This window comes from Ascaphus truei, chromosome 13, assembly GCF_040206685.1.
Source record: "Ascaphus truei isolate aAscTru1 chromosome 13, aAscTru1.hap1, whole genome shotgun sequence".
NCBI classification, from domain to species: Eukaryota; Metazoa; Chordata; class Amphibia; order Anura; family Ascaphidae; genus Ascaphus; species Ascaphus truei.
In genome coordinates, this window is record NC_134495.1 from 17,035,371 (window position 1) to 17,055,259 (window position 19,889).

Sequence of the window (19,889 nt, forward strand, 5' to 3'; positions counted from 1 at the left end):
TCGCCCACGCTGAGGCGTGCGGAGGCTGTGGGAAAGCAAGTGCTTTCCCTGGCCATGGTGTACGGGCTTTGGGGGACGTTCCTGGGGGTGTTTCTAGGGGCGTCACGGTGCCGCTCACGTGACCTGTCTGTCGCGCTGAGAAATCAGTTTAACTGATTTCTCAAGCAATGCGTGCCCCCTCCTGCTTCCGTGCGGACGCGCCCGCACATGGCGCATGGATGCGAACACTGCCTTATGGCAGTCTGTTCACTCAGCGTGCGGACGCCTCCACATGGTCTGCAGTACCATGCCCCCCCCTTTAATATGTGCATCAATACAATCCACACCAGGATTAGTAATTTTCTAAGTTTCCAATTGATCTGTTCATCGGTTCTTCTGTGCTCAGTCGACGAAGATTCGGCTCGGGGATCACTAAATGGCTGTCAGTGCAGGAGAAGAGGACCAAAGATGCAAAGTTCTGTGGGGAAGATGATATGACCAGGGAGTCACTAGATACAATTGGTGCACTGCTAGAGAGAGGGCAGGGCTCAAAAAGGGGTGTGCCAGAGTCTGTTTCAGAAGAGGAAGGGGATGTGACTTTGTAAATGGTTGCTATAGAAACAAAAAATGCTAGTTACGTTATAATACATTAAAAATTTAATTCAGGGAGTGTTTAAGAAAATGTTACAAATATTTTCTCATAATACAGAACTGATTTATTTTTAAAAACACAAGTAGGATATTGCTTGGTCTGCAGCTTTAAGGCTATCCTCTCATTAGTACAGATGGTCCAATCATTTAGACTGTCACCTGTGCTCAAGCAGAGGTATCCTTAAAAACTGCTCCTAGTCAGTGCCTGATTACCCACTAGGCATGTGCGTAGGGGCCCTTAAGGTTAGGGGACCCACATAGCTTGCGGTTGGCAGGTGTTGCGGCTCCTCATGCAGCAGGAATTCAACTTCCCACCAGAAGAGGGAGCTGCTGAGTGCCTGGACCTCACCCAAGGTAAGGTGTGTGTGTGTGTGTGTGTGTGTGTGTGATGTCTCGTGTGTGTGTGTGTGTGTTCGGTGTCTTACCTTCTCCGGAGTGGTGTGTGAGTGCTCCAGGTGCTCAAGTTCTAGGTCCAGAATATGATCATAATCACTATGTGATAATCAGGAGACAGACATATAGGGCGTATAAATCCACAATAGCAATAATAATGAAGATGAAAGTCAGTGGTGCGTCTGATTAAATTCCCTTGAGTAAGGAACAAATGTTTCCCTGAAGGTGATGAGTGGTACAATACTATACCCGTCCCCTCCTCATTGGGAAAGTCCTCAGAATAGAAATAACCAATTCAGTACTCACTGTATCCTCCCCAATCGGTCTCCTTAAGCATGCAGTCGATGTAAAGTCCAAAAAAAGTGTAGTGCAACGCACAACAAGACAGAGAGCAGGGGCATTAGAATAAAAAATCAATGTATTAAAGTGAACATTTAAAAAACAGAGGGTATAGCTCTCCTACGCATTTCATGCGTGATCGAGGAGTAGGCATTTATTTTATGATTTATTTTGACTTAAAGGGACAGTGGGCCTGTTAGTGTATTTTTTAAACCTGTAAATAAACCCCATGTAGAGAAATACTAAATTTTCTGCCTTAATCTGAGACATAAGATCCTACGCTGTGAAGGAGACATCACAATATATACATATATGCAACCAACCCCTCCCCCACCCCCCCCCCACCCCCTTCCCCCCCCCCCCCCCCATGTAGCGATCTCCTGCTCTTCACCACAGACCACAGGTCGCAGTGCATTCTGCGGGATATGCCGCCAGGTGCTCCGACGTGCGTATGCACACAGTGACTGGTGCTATAGCCTTAGATATCCAATATAGATATTGATAATTTATTGATATTTTTGTTATTTTGATCTTTTATCATAGTACAGGCAGTCCTCGGTTACCCAACGGAATCCGTTCTGGAAGTAGCGTTGGATAGTGAAACCGTTGTAAAGTGAGTCCCATGTTAATCAGTGGCGGTGAGCATTGGATAACGCATTCAGTCGTCGGATAACGCATTCCGGCGTCGAAAAATGGCCCAAAGGGTTGCGTTGGATATGCCATTCGTTGTAAAGTGAAACATTGGATAACGACGACTACCTGTATTTGTTGTTTTTGACTGTAGTATGCCTAAACATGTGTGATGTTAACTGGATGTTTGTATTGGGATACAGTATATCTTATATATGGGATATATGATATCTTAATCCTTCCTTTCCGATGAGTGACTAATAACATTCCACTCAAGTTTCCTTTATGTATTCAGTGGTAATTTTCGCAAGACCGCTATTGCATCTGTTCAGATCTTTGTATTTCATCCCTGTTTTACTTTTGACTTCTGTTTAAGCCATCATCCAAGGTAACACTGAGTAGATAATGTTTGTGCCTATAGAAAAGCTGTGTAGACAAACCCTTCGTTTTGGCCTTTAGGTGATAGTGTGCCTAAAGTATATATCCATTCTGCTTCTATCCTTAATACGGCATTCTCTCCGTCTCCTTTTCTCCCTAGTGATAGGGAATCTATACAATGGAACTGCAGGCAGTTAGTATCACATATCATAAAAGGATATTAAAGTGAGATGTCAAGAACATATTCTCAATATAAAGAAGGGATAGGAATTACATAGTGTATCTCGTCATTTTAATAAATGTTTCTGAAACCCTGTGGGTCTAAAAATTAAAGGGATAGAACAAGTTGAACGGGATGCAAGAAGGGAAGGAGACATCCATTAGAAACTAGCTAAACAAGAGGCTTACTGGGAACACAGACTTGATACCATGGTACCAAACTGGTTAAAGGAAGAGAGAGAATTATAGCTACTTTTCTGATGGATAATTAGGTCATCTATCTTTAAAATGTTGCATTTTTTATGAAGTGCTGTTGATGTAGGTTGTTTGTTCTAACTTGATTTGTGTTTTAATATTTATGATTACGTTTGGGATTTATTATTGGATCACTGTTTATCCCATATTGAATATATAAAATCAGGGCCACAGACAGTTTTCCCAGGGCCCAGGACTAGAGTTTTCACTCCCTTCCCCCCCCCCCCCCCCACCCACTCATCTTCCCCAGTGTCGGAGGCCTTGTGAGACCCCCCATTTCTCACAGCCCAATCCCTCGCCCCGACCTCCCTTCCTCCTACACCTCTCTCACCCCCACCTCTCTCCCTCTCTCTCACCCCCACCTCTCTCTCACCCCCACCTCTCTCCAACTCTTGCCCCCACCACTCTCCCACTCATGCCCCCACCTCTCTCCCTCCCACACCTCTCTCACACATAACTCCCTTTCTCTCACCCCCACACTCTATCCTTCTCTTGCCCCTTCCTCTCTGTCTCGGTCTCTCACTGTCTCATTCTCTCACTGTCTCTCGTTCTTTCTCTCTCTCTCTTTCTCTCGTTTTCTCTCTCTCTCTCTTGTGCTCTCTTTCATTCTCTCTCTCACCCTCTCTCTCTCTTTCTCTGTCTCTCCTCTGGGCCTAGAAGCAGGAGGGGGGACCTGAGGCCCTGGCAGTTAGATGCGGATGTTGAGGCCTACCTCTGGCTGGGCCCCCCGACGCACACCTGTGAGAACCTGCATACGAGACAAAGGTTAATAGAAAGCTTGCAAGCTGGCCCACTTTTCACCTTCGCAAGGTCCCTCAAATGAACAATATCTTCCCTCACTCTGTCCCAATATACTATCTGTCATGAACAACACACAAGTGAGCATGTTTTCCTATGCAAGGTACTTTCATTGTGTTAATATTAACTCCTTACTCAATTGCAATCATAGCTATATGCTACCATCACCCAAGAAAATATGCAAAAAATGTAAATACTCTCTCCAGAGATATGAAGAACAGTTTCTTAAAATAACAGGCTAAAACATCAATACCTATACCGTAGGTTACCATATATGTAATATCTGTCATAGGTTCTCCCCCATAGAGATCACTGGTGTAGAACTATGGAAATTCACATGTTTGATCCCAAACACTCCTCTGTTGAATTCTGATTTTCATAATACCATGCTAAGACTTTTGTACTGTTTCTTTCCTCATTGAAACCACAGAAGCCCACCCCTATCGTAAATCATCTGCTTCTGTGACGGTTTTACGACGTAGAAAACACTGCTCTAAAACAAGGTTTAAAAGGTGTATAAACACTCATAACTTATTTTCTCTAATACTTAGACAAACGTGAGTCATGTCAATAGATTCAGGCGATTATGACAGATGGGACGAGACTTGCTCCTAAATTTGAGTGACAAATGGATATCTGCCCTTGGCACCTCTTACCCATGTAGTGTGTGCTACGGTTTGATTTGTCTTTTTGTCACAATGCCGAATATGTATCTCTCAGTATCTCCAGTAGAGGCTGACAGCCCAAGTGTCTGGCAATCGTTTATTGCCTTCTAAACTACGCATATGTTACTTTCAGTGATAGCGCCCCCCCCCCCCCAATAAAGTCCTCTTTGTAGGTCTGCACAGACCCAGAAAGAGTCTTGATCATAAACAAAATATATTGTATTTTTAAAACCAAACTCTAGCTTCATTAACCCCTGAAGCACCAGATTGGTTCAAATACATCATATTTCATGATATTATTATGACAACTTCAAATACAGCAAATAAAAATATCACATGTGGGCACATTAACATATCTTAGACAGGTCTGCAACCCTGCTTTCCCCATTATCTCTTTGTATACAATGCTTCCACTGCAGCAAGGGATTCTGGGAAATGATATGCAAATGAGCACTGTGTCACATTTTGCTTCAAATCCATGGACCCCTCTAAGCTTATGCCTACGACATTACGCAACATTTCAGCACAGCCTGGGTTAAAGAAGTTCATAGCCAGTAAACCTGTTCACAGACAGCTGTTTCAACCTTTTGGATCTCCTCGGTGTGAGTATGGTTACTTCAAATAGGAATTCTCATCTTCAGGAGTTAGCACTGACTTCAGGTAAGTGATCAGATGGTGGATTGATGTAGCTCAGAAATGGATATTAAAATGTCTATGTTTTAAGTAGATACAATGCTGTAAGCCACTGAAAACAATGTAACATTGAGTTCCCTGATAAGCCTTAATATACATCAAGTTACAGGTGATATTTCAGTAAGTTATTACAGCTCAACCCCCTTATAACGCTGTGCTTGGGGGTCCAAAGAATCACATTGCGCTATAAGTGGATCGAGTTAGAAATAATGTACAATTGTATGCATTGTACAATAAAGTATTTAAGACACCAATAATCGTGTTGTAAAGTATTCATAATTACAAAAATTGGGAGCCACGCTTGCATCGCGTTATAAGCGGATCCGCGTTGTAACGGATCGCGTTATAGCGGGGCTGAGCTGTACTTCCATTAATACCTGAAGGCCTCCTGTGACAGAGATCTATCAATGCTGGGATCTATAAAGTGGCGTACTGTATGTTTCGACAGTTACTACAGCTTCATTTTCATTTGAATGCACTGTACATTATGTATGAATGTCTACTCTCATCACACCAGGTTGCTTCAATGTACCACATCTTAAGCTCACAAAAACAATGGGTTCCATTGAGCAAAAAGAGCTGTTTTTGCTTGTCAGCTTTAAGTGTTTCTCATCTAATTAATGTGGCTTTGTATTTTATGGTAAGCTGATTAATATTAATGCTGAAGGCCATAGGTGGCTGTACATGAAACAAGAATACCAATGTTTTCTGTTCTTTCAACACGCTCCTCCATTTATCATTCCACGCAGTTGTACAGAAAGTGCTGTTGTAATTAACCATGGGAGTCTTCTGAGAAGAAGCCTTACCGCGTAGGTGTCATTTTACTTGTGGAAAACATTTAAATCATATGTTAACAAGTTGTGGTCATGGATAGAAGTGTGCACTAAGTTAGGACGGTATTTGTCAGTGTGGATGTTGAAGAGTAAATCCTACGACCCCTGGAATTCTGAAGACACGTTTTCTCTGAGTCACGGCCTGTGCGGTGGCTCAATCAAAGACTGAGTCACTGATTGAGCCACCTGTGCTGAAGCAGGGATTGTTTGAGCCACCTGTGCTGAAGCAGGGACTGATTCAACCACCTGTGCTGAAGCTGGGCTATCCTTAAAACCTAACCTGTTGGGGGGTCTTGAGGCCTGGAGTTGAGCCCCCCCTGGAATACAGGATTCACTCAATAGGCATCAAGTGATTAAGACAGTAATGGCAGATTGACTTTAATGTTGGGATGATTTGATTCCAGTGGCCTTAACCTCTTTCCTACCATAGGGACTTCTCAATGCATAACAGGAGCTAAGGCTACAGTATGTAAGGTTTAAAGGGCAGTCCCATGTGTTAGCTTCAGAAAACATGCAACCCAGATCATAGCCCATCATTCTTTTGCCACAATATAGTAATGCTCATAAGTATAATGTCCCATCTGGGTTTATTCTTCTTGGTCTGTATGTAGTGTTTGAGTCTGTTTAAAATTCACATTTGTAGAAAATGTGTTCAAGAATGGAATGTTTATTCCACTTCTCACAGTATATGCTGTGCTCATAGCTCCCGGTGTAACAAAATCTATTTTTAATCCCCATTTCCTCGCTAACCACGAAACACCCAATCTGAATAAATTATTACTGTAACGAAGAACCATGGGTAGCAGAAACGTTGTAACCCATTTGGTGCTGGAGGAGCCTGCAATGCACTGTCGAAGTTCACAAAGCCTGCTGCTAACTTGCAAAGCTTTGTTCATGAGGATAAACTCCCGGGTAGATGAGGCTACACAGAGAGATGGAGAAGCCTTCAGGCATCCTTCAAGGCATCCTGTAGTTTCAAGGCAATGGTTTGTGTGGGTGACAGCTGCTCCCTTTCCCGTTCTGTTGGAAAACGTAGCAAGCAGCTTTGGGGAATACTTCTAACATTTGTGCAGAGAGACTTTGGAGAGCGGCAAACGTGAGGAATATCAGCAAGATGACAAAACGCTGAACATGCTGTATCACAGAGACAAACTTCAGCAATTGTTACCGTACTGTCACTGCTTTTGAGGTCATTGTTCAGAAGTCGGTGAAATGTTCTGATGGGTGTTTTGTAGAAACTTTTTTTTCTTTTTTCCCTTTACTCAACTAAGGAAAGTTTTTTTTTTTGTTAAAGTAAAAAAAACAGAATAGGTGTTTGAAGTATGAGTACGTGCTCCAGTGTGTGCCAGTTACACTAGGAGACTGTGAGGGTTATGTATGAAGCTCTCTGGGTGGGTGTAGGAGACAAGTGAAGAGGTATGACCAGGGATACATAGATTGGGGAAAATAAACATTAGCTTTTATTTAGCCGTAGTGTCAAAACAGTACAGCTTTAAGACAGAATACAAACCAAACCGGCCTACCCCTTTTGTAAGGGTTAACTCACACTTCCCAGTCCCTATCTGCAGGGCTGGGAGGCTAGGCCTCTTACCAACCTCTGACCCCAAAGTCTAAAGAGGTACCTGTTATCAGGGTGCAAACATTTTTTGCCACAGGATTGGTAGGGCAGGCCAGCGTGGACCCGCGTGGACCACCCTAGGGCCCCCAAACACCTTGGGGACAATTCGAGGGCCCCCCGGACACCACCTGAGGGCCCCCAGATACTCGCGGGGACCATTTGAGGACCCCCGGACACCCACTGGGAACACCCGAGGACCCACAGACACCAACAGGGACTACCACAGGACCCCCGTGGGGACCACCCAAAGGCCAACAGACACCCACGGGAACGAACGCTCAAAAAACAGGCGATTTAAATGGCCTGGCGATTTTTTTTTATAAACGCTTATACTGTAGCATGGGCCCCTTTGTGTCAGATCTAGAAGCTTCACAGCAACCTGACCAGTTTACTGGACCACTGGAGCACTTCAGCACTTTTGGCCAGCGATCTGCCTTCAGATCATCAGCATATTAATGGCACCTATTCCTGGGTAATTCCAAACACCCTGGCACCTTTTTGGCTTTCAGCACTTAATAGTATATTCATCTCTACCATGCTTTCTCTGTGAAGCAGCACCCTGACAAGGGCAGGTAGTTTACACGTGCATTTTATGTAAGACAGGTATGACATACAGCTAAAGGGTGATACAATCAGGGGAAACATCATAGAATATTTCCCTCATACACGTCTCCTAGTAGCTGAAATAAGAGCATTTTAAATAATTCAATGAATTCATAAGTGCTTCGGATAGAGACTACGTTCTAAAGAGGGCTTAAGAAGCTCTGATAAGGGTTATTGGAGTTTGATTTTTGTTCGCTGCCATAGCTGGACGCTTTTGCCCTTACTTACCATACTGCAGCGGATCTTTGCTTTATTGACGCCTCTTGACAGTACCCGACATATTTATACATATTTTAATGACGTAATTTATGCATTGTTAGTGCCTGTCCTAGAGCTCGAACCGGCTTTTTCCTTATACAGCTCAACCCCCTTATAACGCTGCGCTTGGAGTCCAAAGAATCCCATCGCGTTATAAGTGGATCGCGTTAGAAATAATATACAATTGTATGCATTGTACAATAAAGTATTTAAGACACCAATAATCGTGTTGTAAAGTATTCATACATACGAAAATTGGGAGCCACGCTTGCATCGCGTTATAAGCGGATTCGCGTTGTAACGGATCGCGTTATAATGGGGTTGAGCTGTACCTTACTTACAATAACCTTTAATGAAGAAACGCACGTTGTTTGGGAGTAAGGGCCTCATCACTACTTTACTAACACATCATAATAACAAATAACTCAATTTCCCTTGCCTCCCAGCCATAAGGGATAACAAAACATAACTTACTGTACTGCTGAAACCAAACTCTGCCTCAAGGCCAAGAGTATAACATTAAATCATATCGAACGAACCGCTGAAAATACATTGACCACATTTCCTTTTTTTTTTTAATGTATTATTAGAAACAGAATGAATCCACAGGTTATACAGTTCGCAGGATAAACTGAAACATCTGCAACAAAAAAAAGAAGAGATTAAATGGGGAGGGGGCTCAGTATTTAAAAACAAAATGAATGACCAGAACCTCACGGACCTCCCTATTTATAGTCTATTCCCACTGACTGACAAAAAACAGCCTAGTGCCAACCAATTGGTCCATTGTGCTCCCACCAATAGCAACCTGCCAGCACGTTGACCCCCCACCTATCCCCTTTTGTCACATGTCATGGCTGGCCAATCACCAGCTGGCAGAACAGCACCATGTAGCCCAAGGGCGCCGTCCATGCGGCTAACTGCCAAATAGCCCTCTCATTAACGTTTTAGCAGAGCTTGGTGAATCCCGGCATAGATAGGAAAAGCATTGAGATCAAATTAAGGTGAACACTAGCTGGACAGTTTCCCTATCTAGCGTCAGTTTTATTACCATATATATAAAATAGTAGCATAGTATAACAGAGTCCTACCATAAAATAGTGTAGGATATTATAGTTGTGGAGATTACTGATCTAAGTCATTGGTGTCCGCAGACCAGGACCAGGGGTGCAGCATGGGGTGAGGCGGCCTGCTGTGGAGAACAAGTCATATATTTTTTAATCCTCTGCAATTAAATCGTTTTAATAAAAAATAAAGAGGGAGGAGGGGAGTAAGAGAAGGAGGGGGGGGGGATTGATAGGGGAGAGAGTGAGTGGAGTCGGGAGAGAGTGAGATGGGGCAGTCAGAGAAAGGGGGGGGAGAAAAGTAGAAAGAAGGGATAGAAATAAAGAGATGGGGGAAGAGTGTGAGAGAGAGAGGGAGGGAGGGGGGAGCAAAACAAAGACCGGAGGACATGAAGAGGATAAGCAAGTGAGAAGAACATGTAGGGGAGAAGCTTGTGAGGAGGGGAGCGTGTAGGGAGAAGCGGGAGGGGAACATGTGGGGAGAAGCGGGGGGGGAACATGTGGGGAGAAGCTGGTGTGGAGAGGAGCATGTGTAGAGAAGCTGTAGATGGGAGCATGTGGGGAGAAGCTAGAGAGAAGGGGAGCCTTTGGGGAGGAGCTGGAGTGGAGGGAGCATGTGGGGAGAAGCTAGAGAGAAGGAGAGCATTTGGAGAGAAGCTGGAGTGGAGGGGAGCATGTGATGGAGAAGCTGGAGAGAAGTGGTGCATGAATCTAGCATCCAACCATACTACTATGTATCATTTGCGGATTTGGAAAGTGTACATATGGTATGTATGGTACGCCCCAAATTAAGTACAATTAAATCTTATCAGGCACCTCATATGAAGTGAATTTGACACCCCTGATCTAAGGCAAACCAGTCTGTATTTCTACCTTTACTTTAGTCCTTTGCTGTCGAGCATCGCAATGGCATAAAAGGAGTTTAAAAGCGTTGAAGTTGAGTAAAATACTAACACAGTAATATAGATCTATATTTCATACCTGTAGTGATGCATTTTCAGCACAAGTAACACTGAAAGAACCTTTAGAGACTCCCTGATTTCCCACGAGAAGGGTGCAGAATATTGTGTAATATGCGGTATTCCCAGAGAGGAGATTTCCGAGAGGTCCTTCAGCTTGGATAAACTACATGCATATCACACCCCTGTGCCAGTGCCTCATTTATCCAGAGATTTCAAGATCTTAATCCAGCAATCTTGTTTCATAAATCATCAGTGCTATTTTCTGTGCACCAAACCTGAAATTCAATAAAGCCGGATAAAACAATACATCTTTTAAACAGGTATTTTATGGGAAAGATTGATGAGTTTATCAAACAATGGCGCTCTCTGAAGCAGTTAGTTAATAGCTATCATATTCCTTTTCCTACACCACTGGTTTTTAACTTCACATTTATACTATCGGGCTACACTCTTACCCATTGTCCAGTAAGTGATTTATGACAATGGCCAGTCCATATCTGGTGGGTTCATGTTAGATGCGGTGTGTGTGTATTCATCTCTCTGTACAGTGATTACTATTTTATGTTCCACATTTTCATGTTGTATTTTTACTTTCACACACAATTAAAGCAACATTTAATGGTTAATGTTAATTTCCCATCCCACTCTGCATTGTATAATGATGGCGCAATCTTTTTATGCATCCAGGATCTCTAACCTCCGTTACCCAAACATACAAACTTTTGTCATGCTGTTTATGTGTAGTGCCTGCTTGTAAGAACCATAAGCTAGTTGCTTGTAATAATTATATACTGTTACTTCCAGCAACCATTACTATAATGGCTTTGCATCATCCCATATGGGGTTCCCATCCCATATTCCCAGCCTAACCATTTCCCTGCACTGGCGTTGTGATTACACACCTCTGACACTTTTTCCAGTCTGATGGTTCCCCAAGCCTCCCATTGGGTTGGTCATCCATCAATCCATGGCCAATGATCAGAACACTTACACTTCTTCCTGGGGGTCACAGCCCACCATCTCCTATGATAATGAGCAGAGCTCAGCTCCTCCAATGCACATTACATTTGCCTGCACAATGGAGAGAAGAGGAAAGTCTGCCTGCTCCTTGGTCTGGATACTTGGCCTTTGGCATCAGCAGGCTGGCCCAAAAATCTAACACCCCTCATCTAAACCAGAGAGATTGGCAAGAACGTCTTATTTAGCTTGATGGCTAGACATGGCACCAATGGCAGACAATTCTATATCTCTTCTGTACCAAAAGGTGTCAGCAAAAAGTAGCATAGCAATATCTTGCTGGCCCCCCTAGCAGAGAAGGGGTTAAACAAGGGGGTTTCGTCACTCTGAAAATTCTCATTTAAAAAAATATACATACTATTTTATCACGTCCGTTGTCCTCCTGAAAAAGACACAGCAGCTTCGCCCTTTGTAACTGACACCTACACTGTTCATCTCTTGAACATATTGCATCTTCCAGATTTATGCTTATGTGCCAACCTCATTAACAACAGGAAAAAAAGAACGTAATCCCTATTTTGCACAGATGAAAGAATGACTGCAGATTGCGTGTTTCTCTGAACGGCTTTAGCAGATCAATTGGTTCTGCAGGCAGACAAAGCATACAGTCATGTTCTTTTCTTTAAAGGCGCAATCCGAGCAATATCTCGCGTGTTTTTTGTTTTTTTTATAAATCTGTCCTGTAGTATTAGATACTACTTACTACCTTTTTTTATTTTAAAATTCAACTCTTAATGCCATTTGAATGAGTTTTCGTATACTGAGCAGCTTTTGATTTCTATACAAGGCTTTAGCACACTTCCCCTGCAGTGCAAGATCCTTGTAACACTTTCCTGTTTGGGATCATTTGTTGCCAATATTCCCAGCAGTTTGAGCTGCAAACTGTAACAATAGATAATGTTACCATAGTAATATAAGGATACATTGTAGCTGCTGAGTAAGGCCTAGGGCCCCAGTCTTACCTGCATGCGCGCCTCGCGGTGCGTGCACAGTTGAAAGACGCATTTTGCGGTCTGTAGGGGAGCAATGGGATGCGCAGGGGGTGGGGCCATGATGGGGGCGGGGGCACAGCCATGACTGGGCATATCTGCCCTGCCATTGGCTACGCTCTGACCACGTGATTGCGTTGCGGCACGGGAAGACAAAATTATTGTCTTCCCTGCCAGCGTATGCGTCACCACGCTTTGCGCGCCCACACACACACAGCCACTGGGGACCTGGCCTTAACACTGACTGAAGGATTGATTTGGCATTTATTTCTTGAACCCTGGGAAACATGATTTTGCTGATCGATCACAGGGGAACCGATCGGCAGTTTCGGTAATTAGTTTTCAATAAAGGTAATCAAAAGTGCCATATATTAAATATATATATATATTAATCTGCTTGGATTGGATTTAGCAAAATGGAAATGAAAACACAGTTAACCAGTCTGCAGTACAGAATTGTGCATAGTACAGGCAAGGTTATTCAGTACACCCATCCCTATAACCACCAATAGTCACAGAAGCAAACAGACTTTCTTGATTTGCTACGAAGTGAGGGGCAAAGAACCTTATTTTAATGGAAACAATTAGCATTTCGTATTTTAGCAAAGAAAGTCAGAATAGTCGTCACCGATATTCTTGTAAATGCCCGCTGGCTTCGGCTGCTGTGGTCATATTTATCTTTTTTTTTTGTAGATCGAAGCATTTCGTACGCTTTCAATTAGCCAGATGGAGAACTTGGAAGATGCATTTAGACTGCCACTGTTTATAAGAAGCACGAGGCATGCAGAGGAATACCAAGCAAAGACAATGACCTTATGCAAACCCTGTTTGTAGTACTTTCAATTAGGCGCAGGCTACGTGTGAATGTGCAACAGTACAGCTAGGAAAAATCAGGGGGGGGAAGTACAACAAATAGAACTGCCAACCGATTGCTGTTTAAATTCCTCCTAGTGATTTGCTCTCCATTGCTGTTGCTTCTGCCACATGCCAGGAACCTGTGAGAAGCTGGGACAAGAGGTAAAGTTACATTGTATAATAAAGAAAGACGCCGGCTAAGAGTTGGAGAAAGTGTTCATTTTACCAGTTTTAACCCGGTTTCCTGCACTTACAGGGAAAATGAGAGGAGAAAATATAGAGACCCCAAAGAACACACAGTGACGTCTAGGACAATTTAGAAGAGTTTTTTTTTTTCAGCTGATACACAGAGGCCATTAATCATTTTCAGCTGTAAATCCAGGGATCACCTTGTATCATTAATCTACATTAACATCATGTCGGCGTCACCTCTGTCATTAATTTTCCTCTCTTGCCAGAGTAATACTGTATCGTGGTTCTAACATAGACCCCAAATAATGGGCCTCCATGGTAGAGCTCATTGCCTTTATCGAATGTTACCTGGAAGAATTTCAAGGTCAAGGGCATTTCTCACCTCTCCTAACTAGGGTTCGTCTACGAAGGCTAAAAATAGTCACCACGACACTCCACGAACACCGTCCAGACACAGAGCGCCCAGCAACTCATTACAGAGTCACTTTTGATCTTTGATTGCAACAAAATATCCCTTGTAAATGTAATTTACCCACTTGTTTTTAGTTAGCCACTTCAGAAACACTGTGGGCCCTTTTGGCGGAGAAAAGGTTAATGTGCATCTAAGTATCAAGTCAGGAGATAAGTGGACTTTGATGCGTATCAATTATTTATTTATTACAAATGTTCTGCTTACAATGTCAATTGTAGGAATTTTGATGAAGGAGCAACCCTCCCACCCCCTTACTCAGTTTGTTTGGTTTTATAATACAGTATCATGTATTTAATATTATATCATGTATACAGAATTCCACCCAGGATGTCCTGCTAACCTTAACCAGGCTATTTTTAGCTCTGGTGACCCACCATAACCCAAGATACTTAGCGTTCCAGTTACTGCTGTCTATGTTCCCATTCCGGCCAATAGGAAGCCAGTCATAAGAGGTTGCTACACTGACCTTTTTCCCTGCTAAGGGTCCCAGAGAGCAATAAACGTGTGTATGTATATATATATATATATATTAGCATACATTACCAGCAAAGGTAAGGAGACGTCACCACTCAGAAGGTATAAGCAGCTATAAACTGTATTAAAGAAACTTGCACATATATCCAACGTTTCGGTCCGCTGAATGGGACCTTCCTCAGGGGGGTGCAAGTTTCTTTAATACAGTTAATAGCTGCTATACCTTCTGAGTGCTGTTGTCTCCTTACCTTTGCTGGTAATGTATGCTTTATTATTTTTTATGACATAAGCACCAGGTCATTATATCACTACAGGAGTGCCAGATATTCATGATTTGTGTATATCTATATATATATTTCTCAAACCGTTGTATGTGAGTCCGTTTATCCTGTGTCTCCCTGTCCCTAGGGGCAATCACATTGGACCTTTGGCCCATCACTCCGCCTCAGGCCAATGAGATGGCTCCCTTGGCCCACCCACCCCCGCACACCTCTCATTGGCCGGTCACAAACACACACACACCCCTCTGGCCCTCCTCAACAGCTGCCCAGCCTTGACCACCCACCCTCTCACCCCTCAAAGGCTGCCCGCCCTTGCCCACCCACCTTCGCACATCCACCCTCTCACCCCTCCGCCCTTCCTGGCGTTGGCCCGCAACAACGGAACCATCCCCTATCACCACTCCGCGGGACCTCACAAAGATCACCCTCTCTCCCGGGACTCACCCTCTCCCCTGGTGCTCACCCTCTCCCCCGGTGCTCATCCTTTCCCCCGGTGCTCCCTCCCACAGACCGCTCCCACTCCCCCCCCCCCCCAAGAGCACGCTCTCTCTGCTCTCATCTAACACAGGCCTAGAGGCCGCCTCCCAAGCTCCCCAAGAGCGCTCCTCTGGCTCTCTCAGTCGGGAGCTGTACTGGCCGGCTGCCCACACCACCTCCTCACCTGAGCGTCTCAGCTCCGCCTCGCCGGGGGGAACGGAGACCGCCGAGGAACCCGAGGAGGAAGAGGAGGAGCGTGGCCCGGTGCGAGGTAAGTAAACGCAGGGGAAGGGATCTTTCACCCCCACCCCAGCCCTGCCTTTCACCTCCCCCCCCCCCCGGCCCTGCCTTTCACCTCCCCCCCCCCGGCCCTGCCCTTCACCTCCCCCCCTGGCCCTGCCCTTCATCTCCCCCCCCCCGGGCCCTGCCCCTCACCTCTCCCCCCCCCCAGCCCTGCCCTTCACCTCCCCCCCCCCTGGCCCTGCCCTTCACCTCCCCCCCCCGGCCCTGCCCTTCACCTCCCCCCCCCGGCCCTGCCCTTCACCTCCCCTCCCCCGGCCCTGCCCTTCACCTCCCCCCCCGGCCCTGCCCTTCACCTCCCCCCTCCCAGCCCTGCCCTTCACCTCCCCCCCCAGGCCCTGCCCTTCACCTCCCCCCCCCCGGCCCTGCCCTTCACCTCCCCCCCCCTGGCCCTGCCCTTCACCCCCCCCTGCCCTTCACTTCCCCCTCACCCTGCCCTTCAGCTCCCCCCCCCCGGCCCTGCCCTTCACCTCCCCCCCCAGCCCTGCCCTTCACCCACCCCCGGCCCTGCCCTTCACCTCCCCCCCCAGCCCTGCCCTTCACCCCCCCCCACCCTGCCCTTCACCTCCCCCCCGCCCTGCCCTTCACCCCCCCCCCAGCCCTGCCCTCCACCCTCTCCCCAGCCCTTCACCTCCCCCCCTGCCCTTCACCTCCCCCCCTGCCCTGCCCTTCACCTCCCCCCCTGCCCTGCCCTTCACCTCCCCCCCCCACCCTGCCCTTCACCTCCCCCGGCCCTGCCCTTCAACCCCCCCCCCCGGCCCTGCCCTTCACCTCCCCCCCCCCCGGCCCTGCCCTTCACCTCCCCCGGCCCGAAGGGGTGAAGGGGAGCATAATACACACACACACACCCCTCTCAGCTCCATGCTATTTCCTCTTCTTCTTGACCCCACACCCAGAGCTACTGATTGGGTGATGCAGCCAATCAGGATAGAGGAAGCTGCCGAGCCCCTTACCAACAGCCCTGCTTTGTCCCTGCTCTGGCATAACCGCGTCCCCCTAAGCCGGTCAGGTCACTATGTCTAGAGAGGTAATACCAGTATACACATACATGTGCAGTATTGCTTCTAATTTTTTTACTGGACAGATTGTCCAAATACAGGACAGTCCAGTTCAATACTGGACACCTGACAAAAGACAGAGTTCCCAGGGCCCAGGACTAGAGTTATGTCCGGGGCCCCCCACCCGGTGCCCCCGCCCCCAACCAATTTCACACCTCACGAACCCCCTCTTTTTCCCATCCACTTCCCACGTATTTCTCTCCCCTCCGTCTCACTCCCTCTTCCTCAATCCCCCCCCCGCCACACATGTATATCGCTCCCCTGCGTCTCACTCTTAAGGCATAAACACAGGTTTGCAATACTCCTGCTGTGGCGCCAATTATAAGCGCCACATATCATACACAGTATACTTGTTAACCTCTCAATTGTAACTAGCGCTGCGCATATAAGTATATGGTACAGTCACTTTCCTGTTGATCACGCAGGGTTAGGTGACATTAATATCTCGTTGGAGCTCTTCGTTCCGAATTGCCAGTTGCAGGCCAGTGCTTCACAAAGATAAGTTTAAAGGGTACCCTTTCCTTTGGCATGCAGGGGAATTCTCTCTTCAGCTATCTGTCTCCTGAGCTTTTCCTGTGGGCTGGCAATTCCTCACTGTGCTTTCTTCACTGTGCTACAGCTCACCATTAAATCCACTCTCCAGCTCCCTATCAAGCACCTGCAGGTAAAGGTGCGCCGACGAGTATTCTAAAACTTGCCTTAAACTTGCCTTGGAAAATCTTGGGCTATCACCAACAAGACCCAGGTACATGCTGGGTACATCCTGGGTACATGCTGGGTACATCCTGACATTTCTGCAGAGACTAATGGCCCATCGGATTAACACAGAAGGGATCCCTGGCAGTCCCATTCAATGGGCCTGCCAGGGACCCCTGCTGTTAATCCGATGGTCCATTAGTCTGTCTGCAGAAATGTCACTGAAATGTTGCAGCATGTACCCAGGATGTACCCAGCATGTACTTGGGTCTTGTTGGTGATAGCCCCAGATTTGTTTTAGAATACTCGTCGGCACTACAGTACCTCTTGGTAGATGGCTCAGCAAGCTGCCTCACAGTCTCAGCCGCATGCAGATCTGCCTCAAAAGATGGATGCCCCCAGTCTTAAGGCTCACTCCCCCTCATGGACTCTTAACTTCCTGACCTCTATTCTCATCTGGACTATTCCTCGCTCACAGACCCATTTCCTGGAACAGTCCTTTCTGCAAATTCCACCCCGGCCCCTGGGTACCGCTCGTTACCCCTTTGTGTGTCTATCAGAGGGGGTTGCTCCTGTTTAGCTGTGGTGGTGTATCCATCTATTCTGGTGTGCCCTGCGGTCCATGTTCCACAGAAAGTATAGTCTGTGTGCCTCTTAGCAAGACTTCCTTCATCAGCTTCCGAGGGCTCACACATTCCCCTCGGCGTCTGACATCATGTCCAGTCTTGCGGCTGAGTACACTTTCGATATCCACCTCCTTGGGAATTCTCTGCCTCGATTAACCCTATGTATTTCACTGTCCGCTTCCAGGGATGTCTGAACCCATTAGAAGTCCAGCTTTATATAGCCCTAAGTTGGAGCTCTCTGCCTGGATGAACAAAAGTTGTCGCAAAGGAAATAAAAAAGAGCGGCGAGATATTTTGCACTCGGTCGTGAAGATTGAAGTTAGCACAAATGAAAAAAAATGTTCACATCTCTGCATTTTAACCCTTCCCCTGCAAACAATGCACTGCTATGTCGAATAAATGGCGCTGTATTATTAGGCTCAAAAAGGCAGCCATTGGACTTCCATTGCATTGGAGTATCATTTATTGTGCATCTTATTAGCTATTTAGCATCTGTTTTTGTATATTCAAATGTTCGCTCACATTGTATCACTTTTTTTACTAGCGCTTTAATCACTCATTTTTCACTAAAAAGGGAATTTGGCCGGATACAATGAAAAACTGAGAGCACGGTGACACCCAAAGTGTGAATAGCACCACTGCTTTTTATTTATTTTGTAAAGAAAAAAAATTGATTTGTTTAAAACTCCGTCTCTCATTCTATGTTCCCTTGAAATAAATAAAGAATAAACCCCATTATGTAATAGGGTTAGGGTTTCATAAAGTCAGGCCAACTACTACTTTTTAATGGTGCTTTGCACGAGGTGTACGTATATAGCTACCTATGTTTATACCTAGCTATATGTGTATATAGAAAGAAAGAGAGAGAGAGTACGTATACACAATAAATTACTTGCTACACTGTAGCATACTGTAGTTAATCTCATTGCATTAATAAGCCCAGTGAGCACTGGATACCATACATTCATATGCTAGTCTCAAAAAGGCATTGCTCATTCTTGGTAACTTAGCTCAAAGGCCGATGTGCTGGGAAAGAGATCAGCTCCACTCACATCATTGGGAAACATTCTTCAGTATCTTGAATAAGGCGCAATGTTGTCTCTGCTGCCTTAAGCCGTGATTATACCAGAAGTCGCAGGCGACGCGGCTGGAAAACAAACTGCTGATATCCGCTGATGCTTTACATACCAGCGTGCCGCGCGGAGCTCCCGGGCAGCAGACTCCTGAAGAGATTCGCAAAATTGTTTTCTTGACACGACGGCCGTGTCACCTGAGCGGTTCGGCCAATGAGGGCGAACCGCTCACGGCCACGCCTCCGCCACACCTCCAAGACTCCTCTGCTCTCCCTCAACCGGTATAATCAAGATACCGCTCGGCGGCATCGCTGGGTGATATAATTGAGCCCTTGGGCTGAGCTTATAGTCCCGCCTACATTCACGGCGAGCGGTGACGTCACCCGTCACTGTCGCAAAAGTTTTAATTGAGTTTTTGCGATGTCGCTGGCTGCAAGGGGCGGTGACGTCATGTAGAGGCAGTGTGATTGGCTTATTGCAGTCACGTGGTGAATATCAAAATCCATTGATTTCAGCGATTTTGGTCGCTCTGTCACCTGGGTTACATGCCTGGATTACATGTACTTGTTTTGACGTGGTGCGCTGTCGCCATCAATGTAGCCGGGACCATTAGCGCAGCCTTAATGATCATAGTACAAAAAATACTTTGGGGTGAACATAGTCTTTTCCCAACGTTAAAGAACTGCTGGAATGGGACTTGTAATAATCACCAAACGAAGGCTGTCCTTACTCCTGTACTGTAATGAGAACGTTGAAGAGGACACAGTGGTTTCCTAACAGTACGGGAAGGGGGCGAAATAAGTGAGTCTGTTACAATGTATCAAAGTGATCAATCTCTCCCACTGCATTAGGTTGTAATGGACCTCCATGTAACCCCCAAGGCAACAACAACAGCAGCGGCATTAAATGAGAAGGTAGTAACATTAGATGGTAATCATTTAGTGATGAGCGTCTGAATTAAAATACCCGTGAAAGGCCATTTGTTACTGCATCGTGTTTGTGGACAGAGCAGTAATTGCCCTTCTACCCTGCATCACAGAC